Source organism: Calypte anna, chromosome 6, assembly GCF_003957555.1.
Source record: "Calypte anna isolate BGI_N300 chromosome 6, bCalAnn1_v1.p, whole genome shotgun sequence".
NCBI classification, from domain to species: Eukaryota; Metazoa; Chordata; class Aves; order Apodiformes; family Trochilidae; genus Calypte; species Calypte anna.
Genome location: NC_044252.1, coordinates 25127109 through 25140705, shown reverse-complemented (window position 1 = coordinate 25140705; position 13597 = coordinate 25127109). Strand labels below are relative to the sequence as shown.

General features: G+C 43.8%; 1 protein-coding gene across 6 annotated transcripts in view; it reads right to left on the bottom strand.

Moving 5' to 3' along the window:
- The window catches only part of ADD3 (adducin 3), a 98546-nt gene extending 88641 nt beyond the window's left edge, over nt 1–9905 (bottom strand). For 2 of the 6 annotated variants that reach the window (XM_030452981.1, XM_030452984.1), the window contains exon 1: nt 9691–9905. The gene's annotated coding sequence lies outside the window, so the exon portion shown is untranslated. Of the gene's footprint in view, nt 1–9313; nt 9424–9690 lie in introns of those variants that run through there. The other 4 variants (XM_030452986.1, XM_030452985.1, XM_030452980.1 and 1 more) reach the window with 3 other exon arrangements.
- Nucleotides 9906–13597: the final 3692 nt, after the last annotated feature.

The following is a 13597-nucleotide window of genomic DNA, read 5'->3' as shown; positions in this document are numbered from 1 at the left end:
TGCAACCTCTGGAGACAAGGGAAGGGTGTTCCATGGAACAACCCCAAGCACCCAGTACCTCCACATCACCCAGGACTGTCACCCACTGGCAGCTTCATGAGTGTGTGCCATGTCAGTCACAGAGTAGCTCAGCCCAGCACACTAAGGTTATTATAACTAACACAATTTACAAGTCTGTGTAGTTTCCCCAAAATATTGCATTTATCCCAAAGAGCCTCCCTTTGAACATGACTGCTTCTCCTCAGGTTTGGAGAGCTCTGGGAGCGTAGGAGGAACCTCATAACCTGGTGGCTGCCACATCCTGTCTCAAAGCCTAAAAGAAACGGCTGTTTCATTCTTACTTTCCCACTAACAAGTCTCCTTTGCAGGAGCTCACAAACACTTTTCACTTCCATTTTCATGTTTTCTCCCAGGCAGGGAGGGCTCTGCGGGGCTACCCCACCAAAGGACTCAGGAGCTGCAGTCACCCCGGGGCTTATCCCTGGCAGTGTCCCCATCACCCTGCTCCCCCTTCCCTACAGTTCTCACTGCTCCCTTCGATACCTGGCACACTGTGCTCACCTAGCCCTCCCTGAGGATAATTCAACTCATTAAAGAGTTAAATGCACGCAGGGGAGAGGAAGGACTCTGCTGTAATTCACCCTGAGCTGCAGAGGCTTACACTGAGAGGATGGGCCAGGAGGAAAGGGCAGGATGTCCCCTTTAGCTTGGTTTTAACATACAACCCAAATATTTTAATCAGATAGAAATCGGAGCCCTAGAGAGGAGTGACTGTATTAAATGGGTGATTGCATTTATTGGAACACTGGCATGCAGGCTTATTATTTGACTGGGTTCTTAAATAGGATTACAGGGTTTTAATTTGTTTCTTTAAATTGCTATTGGAGAGAGAGCATAGCACAGCAAAAGTTTAGAGAGAGGGTGGAATAACCTTGGAGGGAGCACACTGCATTATGCCACATCAACCATAATAGCACAAATGTATGCTAGTACACATTCTCCAAGTTAACTAATAAACAAGAGTCATAAAACCAGAATTACTTACACTATTCATTTGCACATTGTAACCATAATGTTGTAGTTTTTAATCTTTGAATTATCAGTTATATTGAGAAGTAACAGTGGCAGTAGTGTATATTACAATAGGAATAAACAAATGATCTTTATCTAACTAAATAAGGGGCAGACTTTCTTTTAAAAAACAAAAAAAAACAAACAAACAAACAAACAAACAAAAAAAAAAAAAAAACCAAAAAACAAACTTTCTTCAAAGAGAGTTTTATAGCTAACTACCAGCAGGGTGTGGACTGAATCTAAAAACTTTGAAATAGGTCCCTGTGAAATCTGAAACCAAAATACAGCAAAGGTCACCCCTCTGTGAAGAACCATCTTGCCTGTATATATACTATAAGCAGAGCTCTGTTATCTCAGCCTCAGTGTAATTCAACTTATCCCTTGGGAATAGCAACAACATCAGTTTCTACTAGGAAGATAAACTTACGGCACACAATACCTGTTACTATACATTTGCAGAATGTTTGATAGTAGCCAGACACAGTGTTACATGGTATACATCAAGCTGTTTTTCTTGTTAAAGGCTAACCCAGGTTATAAATGGCATTGTTATCCTTACTCCCACCATTAGCTAATTCTTTTTAGTTAACATTGCCATACAGGAGAGCCTTACGCAACACAATAGCCAATATTAAGAGCAAAGGAAGCAATAAATCTGATTTAAGAAAAAAAAAAAACTGTACTACATCCCCACCCCCACCTCCCAAAGGAGAGAATTTCAACCCTTTTCAACAAGGAAACCAATAATTTTTCCTGTGGAGAGGCAGGATCTCCTCATACAAGTATTGGGACAGTAAGACTACTGTATTTCATTCTGTCTTGTGAGTTGTTGTGAAATAGCTCACAGACCAAAGCTTAGAGACAAGTGCCATACAGCAACTGAGGCTCTAGAAGGGGGCTGTCCATATGCATGTTGCTCTGCAGATACACATGGTCCAGGCAGTCTGCTTTTCCAGATACAGAAAAAGATCAAGCAGCCAAAGTTCGGACTCACTGGGTGAGCTCAGGCTCCAGCATGCTTTGCCTGAGGAGCTGAGTGCTCCTGCCTCCTGTGTCCGTGTCCCTGTCCCTCCCTTTCAGCCCAAGTTAATGTCGTATGCATTTGCCAACAGAGGAGAGATTTGACAGTCTTAACAATCATTTCACAAAGCATAGGACTGAAATGTTATCTGCCCTTGCTGAACAAGACTTTTCAGGCATAGAAGACATCCCATCACAGCTAATCTCCACTGCTCACTTTGTGTCCATTGCTGAAGAGATGGCTTGATCCAAGCAGCTGGAGGCTTTTGGACATAAAATATTCTGAAGCACACAGGATTCCACCTGGCAATACATTAAAAGTCACTCAATTTGATTAGAAGCCCTGACATACCTTGAAAAACTCAAGTTGGGAATGGCAAGAGTATTTCCTGCTGAACAGACAGCAGAGATTTCCATTTTGAATGGCATGGAGTGTGAGAAGAACTAAACAGCCTTAGAAATCTATGTCCTAATCACTTGTCATCTTTGGGTATGTAAAATTAGGGACACTGCAGTTTAAAAACATCTAAGCTCGAGCAAACCCACAAAGAGTGTAAAGTGTATGCAACAGCCATTTAAAAAGGAAGCAGTATTTCAGTTTTTCCCCAAGTGCTTGGCTGACAGGAAATCATCTGATGTAAAAAGGGAACCCACACTGCCCTTCCACCATCTAGGGGCAAATTATCCAGGCACCTATAAAAAACCCTCCTGATGTTTTACAGCTTAATCAACATATATAGTTAAATTGAGCTGTCTTAAATTCACATGTTTCATGTTATTTGATATGTTTTAACTAAGAAGCTACCTGGATTTGCTTGTTTGTTTAAATTAACCTTTTTTTGAGTAGACTCAGGCTAGCGCTACACAGATGTATTCAATCTCTTTGCATGCTGTGAAACTATTTTTAAAAAAATTCAAAACAGTAGAAAAAGGAGGGGGAGAGGTTTGGTTTCTAGTTTTGTTTTTTTTTTAATTTATTTTAAAAGCCCACAAATTGCAAAGTACTTGCAAATTTTTCTATGTTTTGTTTTGTTTTTTTCCCTTTCTCAATACCAGACCCATGATTTTGATCAGGTTCACAAGGAACAAGCCAAACATATAAAGAGGACTTTGCTGGCTTCAGGTATAGTTTGCTTTGCAAAATATTGTATGAACCATTTTAAAGCGTGTATCACAACTTCATTTTTCTTCCTCAGCTGCTCAGGATTAAATCTTTGTAATAAAAATATTTATGAAAATTGACTGAGCAATCTACTTTGGACGCTTTGCCTTAGAAGATGGAGTTTTTTGATCCAAATCATGCACAGGCAGAGGTATCTGCCAAGCTCTCCAACTGTGTCACTCCAGTTCTTAAACCATTTAACACAGAACATGCACGTGTCCTTTGAATGCCAAGTCAGCTACACAAAGACAAACAGCTCTGGATAGACAGTCCATAACAATCAGCACATCAGTAAGAATTCTAATTTGTACTCAGTATTATGGGAATGGGGGAAAACAAAAAAAACCCCACATGCCCACAGATTCTTTCACAACATCAATAATTTCAGGACTAAGAAAATTGCACAACTTTGCTGTGAAAATACACAGTCTGGCTTAAGAGACAAGAGGTGTAGTTTAGTAAATAAGATAGAGACCATGAACATCTTCTGCTTCCAATTGACAGCTGGGTCAAAAGAAAAAAAACAAAACAAAACACCAGTAATGTTTTGCCTTTGCATATACTTTTTGTGAAACAACCGTTTAAAGACAGCTGCCACTGAAAGCCTGAAATTGTCCAGATTAACTGTGAACATTACAGAGACAATTACTCCTTAGCCGGATTTTTAGCACAATTATTCATATGCAATGAAGATCTCTAATGGGATGATGGGCTTGTTGTGGGCACTACCACAAGATATATCTGTTATCATTATTAGATTATCTGACTAGTTACTCCTTTATTATGTCAGCAATACTAAATCAGAAGGGCTACTACTGTATTTACTTAACATGGGAGTGCCTGGTATTAATTTCATACACAGTTTCTTCCACCCCAGGTTTCTGCATCAAAGAAACTGCAGATAATACTGCTGAAAACAGTCCTAGGAGAATACTCGACCTAACCCTCCACAGGCTGCTAGGTTGTGCAATCTCCAAAAGAAGTTTGTATGTTTCCAAGTTTTTTGTTGGTTTTGGTGGCTTAGGATGCTCAGCAAGTACTGTAGGTAGTAGCAATAATTGGTATATTAAAAGAGGAGCCAGATTGCAGGGGGTTTTTCTGTTTTTTCATTGACCAGGAGCCTGGAAAACTGTTACACAATTCATTAGCACAAAGGTTGCATATCTGAGTCAGGAAAATACAAAGGTACTTGGGAGGTCACTACTTTTGTGTCATCGTATTCAGCTCTAGACAGAGCTGGGATGCACTGCCCAGTATTATCCGCCGTTTCCATCCCAAAATCTTATTTTCAATTTCACCTAATTTTTCATACGTTATGCTGACAGTTGCCTCTGCTAAGTGTCTGTGAGATCTGAAGCATCTGAGCCAAAACACTTCTACTCTTTCTGATACAAGGGCTCATAAGTATAATTTACAATGCTGTAGTTTAATTTTTATTTATATAGTCCAGGATATTTTCTTTGGAAAGCACCCACCCAGTTTTCAAATACTTGACTTTGTGGCCTTACCAATGCTCTTCATAAACACAGAGTTTTTTGGATATAAATCCATAAAAACTAAAGTGTCATCCAGGTTTCTAAGGAAGTGCTGGGATTCTGGAATATATGAAATAACTTATGTTAATTTCAGCAATCTCTCTGAACCAAACCAGTTATAATTTTTAAACAATCTACAATTTTTTTATTTGAATCGCATGGACAACTTCAGTATCTAATATCTTCCACCACATTCTGTCAAAAATTTCTAGAGCTGTCGAAAAAGCAATTTTTCAACAAAAGTCCACATCTGGAGTAGAATAAATATGTAGTTCAAATTATATTTTCCTTTCTTGTTTTTACTGTATTAAAACAAGTAAAACAAGCTTTACCCACTAAGTAAACTTCACTAATTTGCATTCTATGTACCATCCAGAACGTGCACAAGAACACTTGGTTTGGTGGCAAGCACCCTCGTTCCAGAACTGGCAGTCACTGTGCATCTGCAAACACAAGATGCAGACCCAACCAGCCTCTAAACCATGTCACATTCAGTGTAATAGCTATGGATGATATGCAACTATGCAATGGTTGTTTCCTGGGGAAAAAGGGGAAGGAAACAAACAAAACCAAACCAAGCATCGTGTAATAATTGAAAACATGCACAATAAAAAAATAAAATATCCTTGAAAACAGGTATATATGAATATACCAAGAACAAATTTTTAAATCAGTTCAACAGAATCCTCTTACCTGGGCCAATAGAACAGATAAAGTTTAGCTCTAGACTGAAATGCCAGCTGCCACAAACACCAAACACCATGCTGGTTCAGGCAGCACAGCACCAACAAGAGCAGCACTAAGCTGCCATCAGCTCTGCTGATGTATTTCAGGTGGTGACCCACACAAGGGAAAAAGGATTTCCCAGCTGTTAGCTGTTTGGGTCAAGAGAACACCAGTGAACATCTGGCAGAGCAAGCTGGAGCTCTTCACACAGCTTTGTGATTTTGTTGATCTACACCTCAACTTGCAAAAGCACATGAAAGGTACCTGCTGCTTTGATGTCACTAGGATTTTAACACATTAAACAATACAAAGCAAGAAAAGAGCTTATTCCTAGCCAAGACCAGAAGAGCTTAAGACAGCAGAACCAGGAATGAAGCTATTATTTTTCCCTAATGAGCACTTGTAACAGCTGATTGCATTCCTTATCAAGCAGAATTGATACTACTACTAGAAGACACCTAGTACATTTAATACGCTCCCAGAATCCTGGCTAAATAGATACTTACAGCATATTTACCAAACTGTGCAAATCCAAGGGTAAAAAAAACAAACCAGGAACCACAACCCTCACACTGAGGTTTGAAGCTCACAAGGCTTCTTTCACTATCTAACTTTGCAGCGAATCTGAAGAAAATACCAACTTCTTAGTTAAACATTTCCCAGTTTACTGATGATTTGACACTACATCTCCCCCTTCTAGTAGTCCAGATAAAGAGCATGCCATAACTAAAGATGCTTTCTTTAATCAAATTTATTAAAATCAGTTTGTCTTAACTAATAATCCAGACCAAATAATACCAAAAACAATGACCAAATCCATTTTTGAAAGAGCAGCACTATTAAAATGCAAAATTGATTTACAGGAGAAATAACAGCCAGAGGCTGCTGTGGCTGCTAAGTTACAGGACATCTTTTAAAGAAAAAATTTCATCTAGTTTAGGAAAAAAACTAGCAAAGACAACTTTATACACTAGCTCAAAGTCACACAAGTTATTCCCTAAATTAATATAGCCTTTTTAAAGTACTGTCATTATAACACCATCCACAACGTAGCAAGAATTTTTGCTGTAAAACTAGCAACAATTATTTTAACGAGGGAAAAACCAGCAACCTTCTTTCGTTTTGGTTTTTGATCTGTGAAACTTACAGAGGGAGACAAAGTAACATCTAGCCGTCTTGAATGATTTTTCATTTTTGTCTTGCGCATTAATTTCTGATGATCCCACAGCAAATAGCATCTTACGCCCAGTCATTTGGCCCGTAACAAGCTGAGCACAAGCAGGCAGCCCCGTGTGCAATGTCACCTCTAACATCACATGCAACAGGGACAGTTCCAGAAAAGCTACACTGAACCCAGCTCTGTTCATCCAGCCTTGTCAAACAACCAACTCTCATTTCATAACCTGCACGGGGTATACAGAAGACTGCAGTACACCATCATTGACTGATGGTGAAACATCTCATTCACCCAGACTGCTCAAGTCCACCTTCTCACCTTCTGACATGAGTCACCACTGGTACATCTTCTTTGGGTTAGATGATCATGGCATACACGACTGTCCCACCCTAAAATCCTCATTTCCTTAAATAAAAGTTCAGCTGCCTCAATCCTCAAGCAAAAGTCAAGGATAATGACTGATTTAACCAAGAGGCCATTAAATCCGAGACATCCAGAGGGTACAGCGGCTCCATCATCGTGCTTAATCATTGTCATGGTGCACTAACCTCAGTCATTAAACACTCCAGCCCCTAAATAGCCCATCCTTCTCCCTGCTTAAGGCTCACCGTCTCCCAGCAAAATCTAAAGCAGGTGGTTTTCTGAAAAACAACGTATTACTAAAAAAGTTAATATGAATATTTCAAAAGTTAATGGTATATTGTTATTAACTACACAAATAGCATTTTTGTGGTCATTGAGAAGCAGATGCACTCCTTACTCAAAGTAGCATTAACGAATTGCCCAATACTGGCTAAAGAGTCCATGGCACTCCAGACTCACACCTTCTTCCCGATGAATGTAATAGATGCCACCAAGAAGATCAAACCAAGGAGTGCACCACTTGCCACTTTCAGCCAGGCCGCTTTATTGTACGCCACTTTGGCAAGGCCCAGAGAGCTCCCTGGGACAAGAGATGTACCTTAAAAGCTTGGCAGGGAGGGGAAAAGGAGCCTTTCACAGCAGATCTGCTGCCAAAGCAGCCACATGCAGAACTGTCCCTGCTCATGCTGGTCCCCTCAAAGCCACCAATATCCCTACCAGCCGATCACACACAGCCATATGTCCACCACACCTCTGCTTTTAGTCCATTTGCCAATACTTGAACCAAAAGGCAGGTGAGACAGCCTAAAGCTACCCAAAGCACACCAATGCTCCTTTTTAGAGGTTAAGGAAAACATTTATCACCTTCATTCCATTGGTTACAAACTGAGTATAAGCAACAACTTGTCTCACACAAATGCTGTATTTGCCAATTTTTTTTTTTTTTCCAGATATTCATTACCAGTTGGTTTTACCTATTTGTTTTACACTTAATGTCCTCCGCATTGTGTCACACACAATGAGGCATAAACCCCGCGCATTTTCTCCTCTGCTTGGTATCGCATCGCTACCCCTCCAAGACCTGAGGGCCTGAAGTCGGGGATGAAAAGCAGCAGATTCAGCCTCAACCCGCCTGCAGCAGAACGATGCTGAGGGACAGAAGCAGCAGCCACCTCCAGGACAGGCTACAGCAGCCGCAGCTTTGAGACATGTTCTACCCCTCCCCACAGAGCCAGACCAACGGCTCCCCTGATACCAAACGCGTCCTTCGACCATCGCAGACTCTTACTGGAAATCTGGGACAAACACCCGGTGCTAATCCGCACTGAAGCCCCCAAACAAGGGGTTTAATGCCAGATGAAAATTGTCTTGGGGGCGACACCTAAACTGAGGAACAAATCTCCCCATTCTCCCCCCCCCAAAAAAAAGGCCCACGAGAATCCTAATTTCTGAAGCCTAGAAGTTGCAAGGCAGCAATCTCGCATTTTTGTCCTCGCTTAATATAAACACAGAATTAGAATAATCGCAGAGTGTGAACCAGCCCAGCGCTGGCCCGAGCACGCGAAGCCCCGGGAAGGGCAGATGCCGGTCGGGGCGGCAGGTACGCATTGCCGTGACCGGAATGCCTCTGTTTCCACTCGGGAATTGCATTCCTGAGCTCCCCGCTCATTACCGGCGGCAAAGGTGGAGCCCTTGGCGCGATTAAACATAGAAGAAGCCTCCAGAATATAAATTTTAAGAAGTTTTTCGAGACTCGTAGGGACTCGCAACGTACCGAGGGCAGCCCGTTAATGACAGCAATCGCTTCCCAGGTTTTATTTTGATGAGCAGAGTTTCCCGGAGGAGGCGCATTTTATTTAAAGCCCCGTCCTTTTCCAGCTCAGCGCCGAGGTAGCCAGCCAGCCACCCCTGCAGCATCTCCCCCCCCCCGGGCCGTAGAGCTGGCGTATACCCACGGTGAAGTTCCCCCTTAGCCCCACGGCGACCGCAGTCGCCGTATTCGCCTCCGCCCGCTGCAGCCGCGGCCCCGCCGTCGCCTCGCAGCCGTGAGGCGGCTGAGGAACCGGGGGAAGGCGTCAGGCCTCCCGCCACCCCGCCCCTTTCCCCGGCTGCGCTTCGGCCGCAGCCCCGCAACGGCCGTTACCACCCGCGGCGTTCGGCGGGAAGGAGACGGACACCGCCACCCCCAACCACCACCATCCCCCCTTCCTCCCGCCCTCCTCCTCTCCTCCTCTCCTCACACGGCGGGAGCGTTACCTCAGCGGGCCCGCGCCTTTGTGCTTCAATCCATCCCTCCTCGCCGCCGGCGGAACCCCAGCACCACCTCGGCAAGCGAGCAGGCGGGCAGGACAGGCGGGGAAAAAGGCGGAGCACGATGTGGCAGGAAGGGACACCTGGGCTCCTCCTCCCGCTCCCAATCCCGCCCCCGCCGCTCCGGATCACTCTCTGGCAGCGATCAGGGACTCGGACGCCGCCATTCCCCAGCAGCCCCTCGGCCCAAGTTTGAAGCCGCCGCCGCCCCCTCGCCCTCCTCCCGGCCTCCAAAGTTGGATGAGTGGCGGTAGCACTGCCGGCGTCCTCCTCCCCCAGCCGTCCTCCATTGTTGTCCCCGTCCCGATTCCCCGCGGCTCTACCTGCAGTGCGGGCGGGCAGCGCCGGTCAGTCCCCGGGCAGTCATCCTCCGGCCGGTGTTGGTCTCTGCATGGCCATGGAGAGCGGTGCGCAGCTGGGAGGGGGATGGGTTATGAAACGAGAGGGATGTGGAAACCGCTGACTAAAATAAATAAAAATAAATAAAACCCAAACAAAAGACTGTTTTGAAATGGAATTTTGAGAGATTTAAGCTGTCCTGGGGACTGAAAGGCGGCACCAGAAGGCTTCCCAGATGGTTTGGTGCTGCTGAGGAGAAAGCTCCCGCAGCATCCGTGGAGAGAAAGCAGCCCTGGCTAAAAAAACCTGCGTAAAACGCAAATCTGATTTTGGCAAAAGCTCTCTCTCTCCACCTCCGCCTTTTTTTTTTTTTTTTTTTTTTTTTTCCCCTTTCAGTAATTGTTTCTGCTTTGCAGCTGAAATCGTCTCTGTCTCGGTTCCCCACCCAAAGTTACTGGCTTCTTGGTTTCAGGGCTGGTTTGCTCGCATCTGACCAACCATTTGAAGTTAGAGAAGCTCTGGATAATAGTTGTCCTTTACACGCAAAAACGCATGCACTTTAATTACATTTGTAATTAATTTCTAAAACTCGAAAGTTGGCTCAAATACGCTTGGAAAGCTTAAAAGTTCCTTTTGAAATCAGCCGTATTGCTTGCAGGTGTAAAATTACTCACACAACTAATTTCCTGCTGGTTCAGGAACGAAACCTTTTAATCTGAGGACTGCTCATTTTTATCCTCAGGGACTGTGATCACGTGAAATGAGGAGGGTTGGAGCAAGGGCAGGGTGAAGACATCATGTGCCTGGGGCCATCTTCTGATGGAGTCACTGAAGAGGCTCCAGCCCTGCTCGGCAGCTGCCACTACCTCAGGTGTATAGGAGCTGCGAGTCCCTTACAGAAAGACAAACAAGGCTGCTCAGGAATTAAAGAGGTCCTCAGAGAAAAAAAGTGTGCGAGGCACCAAATTATCTCAGCCACAGAATATTTCTATTGCACAGGGCCAGGGTGCAGAATTCTGCAAATTTATACCACAGCACTGTGATGGCTCCACCTGACCAGACAGCACTATGGGAACATTAGGCAGGGCCAGAAATAATGGATGAGGTGATACAGCATGAGTTATTAGATTTATAATACAAGACTATCTGTGTTGTAGGAAATTTAAAACTTACCTTAGGTCACAGGAAGAAATATATTACTTATGTGCAGAGTGGCACCATGACGATAGAAGCAATTGGCTTTCTCCAGGTTTGTGTATTTATTCTAGGAGAACCATTTTGATGGAATTATTATGGCTTCTCTTTGCATTGTTTAACCCCTCTTTTTTGTATTTTCCTTTTAGAAAAAAAATACAGCTGTATCAATATTTAATTAAACTTTCAACTTTAAAAGGCCAAAGAAATTATGAACATTGTGTGAGGTTTGAAACGTGAAGATGATTCTGCAATGAAAATCCTGTGGATTGGTATTTCTGCAGTCTGGTTCAGACAACTTAGATGATGCTGGCACAAGAGCAATTGGGTATGAACTGGCCATGTGCAATTCAAGATGGAAATTAAAGGAGGATTATAAACCATTAGTGCAATCCAATTCTACCTTTTCCAAGGGAGGTATTGGAAATGTAAAAATTTCACCACTTTTGAGATGAAGTTTACTAATGTCATTATATGATGCATTGTCTGCAAAAGCAGGAGACAGACTTGATGTCTCAGGAACTTGAATTGAATGTTAAGGTGCTGTGTGACATTGGTCACACACCTCAAGATTTGAATTTCAGAGGCAGTAGTAGTTAATCCCAGCAGAACACTGTCAGGCATGTAAAGATGCCTTTTGTGTTTATTGTAGGGTAAGTTCTCTTCTCCTGGGCATGTGGATGATTTTCACTTCCGTTCTGGAAAGATCATGGAGATGACAAATCCTCATGATTCAGGCCATGAGTGGATTACAAGCAGGATCAAGAAGAAACTTTCTTTCATGGGAGAAACTGGAGGCTTTTTTCCTCCAATCGAAACAACTGCCGGGTGCTTCTGGCCAGTTCTAGTTAGGCAGCTCTCTGTGCTGCAGCTCCTGCAGGTGATGTAGTAAATGGGAGATCCTGGCCTGTTGCTCCAGTTCCTGTTGCTATCCCAGAGGCTCTGTGTGGGCCCATCTCTCTGGAGCAGCGAGAAGAGATCCAGAGCAAGGAGGACAGACAATAGCCAGGACTGTTCTTCTTTGGGATTCAGAACTGTAGCTTAGTATAAAAACCAAAAGTATAACAACAAAAAACCCCACTTCACAATCAGTGAAACCCAACCCATTCGGTAAACTACATGCCACGCTTTTAGCAGTTTGGGACGAGTGCAGACAAAACATCCTCAGACTATGCCTGACTTTGTTGCAACTCTTGGACCTTCACTACGCCATTGCTCCCCTGTCTGTCCATGCCAAATGAAACTCTCTCTGTACCACTTCTCGTTAATACATTTTAAACAGACTCCCACACACGCAGGCCTTACAAGCATTTCTTTCTGGGGGGCCCGATCTGTCAGGAATACTTTGCCACTTTATGTGGTACTGCAGCCTTTTCACCTTTCATAGAGCCATGCGTCTCATCAGTGGACCTGGCTGAGCTGCTCGTTAGAAACTTGGCCAAACACAAACATTTGTTTCCTTGCTTTATGCCAAACTCTGAGAAAGAGGAGGAGTGGCATGGAGCTCATGTTAATGAGTTCTTCATTCCCACAGAGAGATAATCAGAGCACTGCTCAGAGACTCATCAACATTTTTTATTAGCACTTTAATGACCTACCATGTTTGGATTTTTTTTAAGGAGTTACTTCAGCTAAGAGCTAGATAATTCCTCATGCAGCTGTGGTTTAGGAAACAGCTCAGGGGACATGCATGCCAAATTACTTTAGCTCTAGTTAAAAAAAAAATATATATGCACAAGGTTTCCTGGGTGCCTCCTTTTTCAATCAAGGGTATAAAGTCCTCAAACTGTCTCTGCTGGATTATATGTGGGGTTTTGATTTTTTTTCCAATCTTGCAGCTCCAAGAGCGCGTAATCATGCAAATACCAAACACTGATTGGTACTGCATGTTCCCTGTAGACAAATGGACCCATAGACATCTCCCTGACTCCTGGTTCACCCTGGGAGGTGCCACGCTTCCCTCTTGGAGCAGTGAAAGACTTTCCAGAGACCAGCACTGGATCTGACAAAACCATTTCAGATCAGATGGCTGTATGAGGAGCACGGTTTCTAATGTTGAGAGCTGGAACCATTTCCAAGATGCTGCAGGATGAATCCTTTAGCCAGGGGATTCCCCAGTGCCTGCTTGAGGACCTGTGGCCCCACACACGTGAATGGGAGACCTCACCACAGCCATAGGTGGGAGCCCTGTGGAAAGGGAATTGCTCTCACAAGCCTTGGAGTCTGCTGAGGATATTATCCAAACTTTGATATTGCAGCTCTCTTACCCAAGAACCCACTATGGGGGGAGTCAGTAAGGCAACTGCTCCAGAGTTCCTTTGGGTGTGAAAGGGAGAGAACTGCTGGATGTTTGCTGTCACTTAGGAAGACCATCAGCTGGGACTTGCTGCACAATCTCTTCCCATCCTCCCCCACCTCCCTTGGGGCCAGATTTCCTTCTGGTCTTCCTGGAAAGATCTGTGAGAATATATAATACATTAAAGACAGGGATGTAGTCAAATACTGCAGGATAACAGGGTTATGAGAGTATAATGAGGGAATACTATTTACTTTTCTTGAATCAAACCCCAAGTGTTTCCTGTCAGACCTCAGTACAACAGGACACAATGTACAGTCCATTACATTCACATTTCCTGCAAACAGCCCTCTCTTTCCTTCAAACACAGAGGACAGGAAAGGATCTTTCTGCCCCACTTG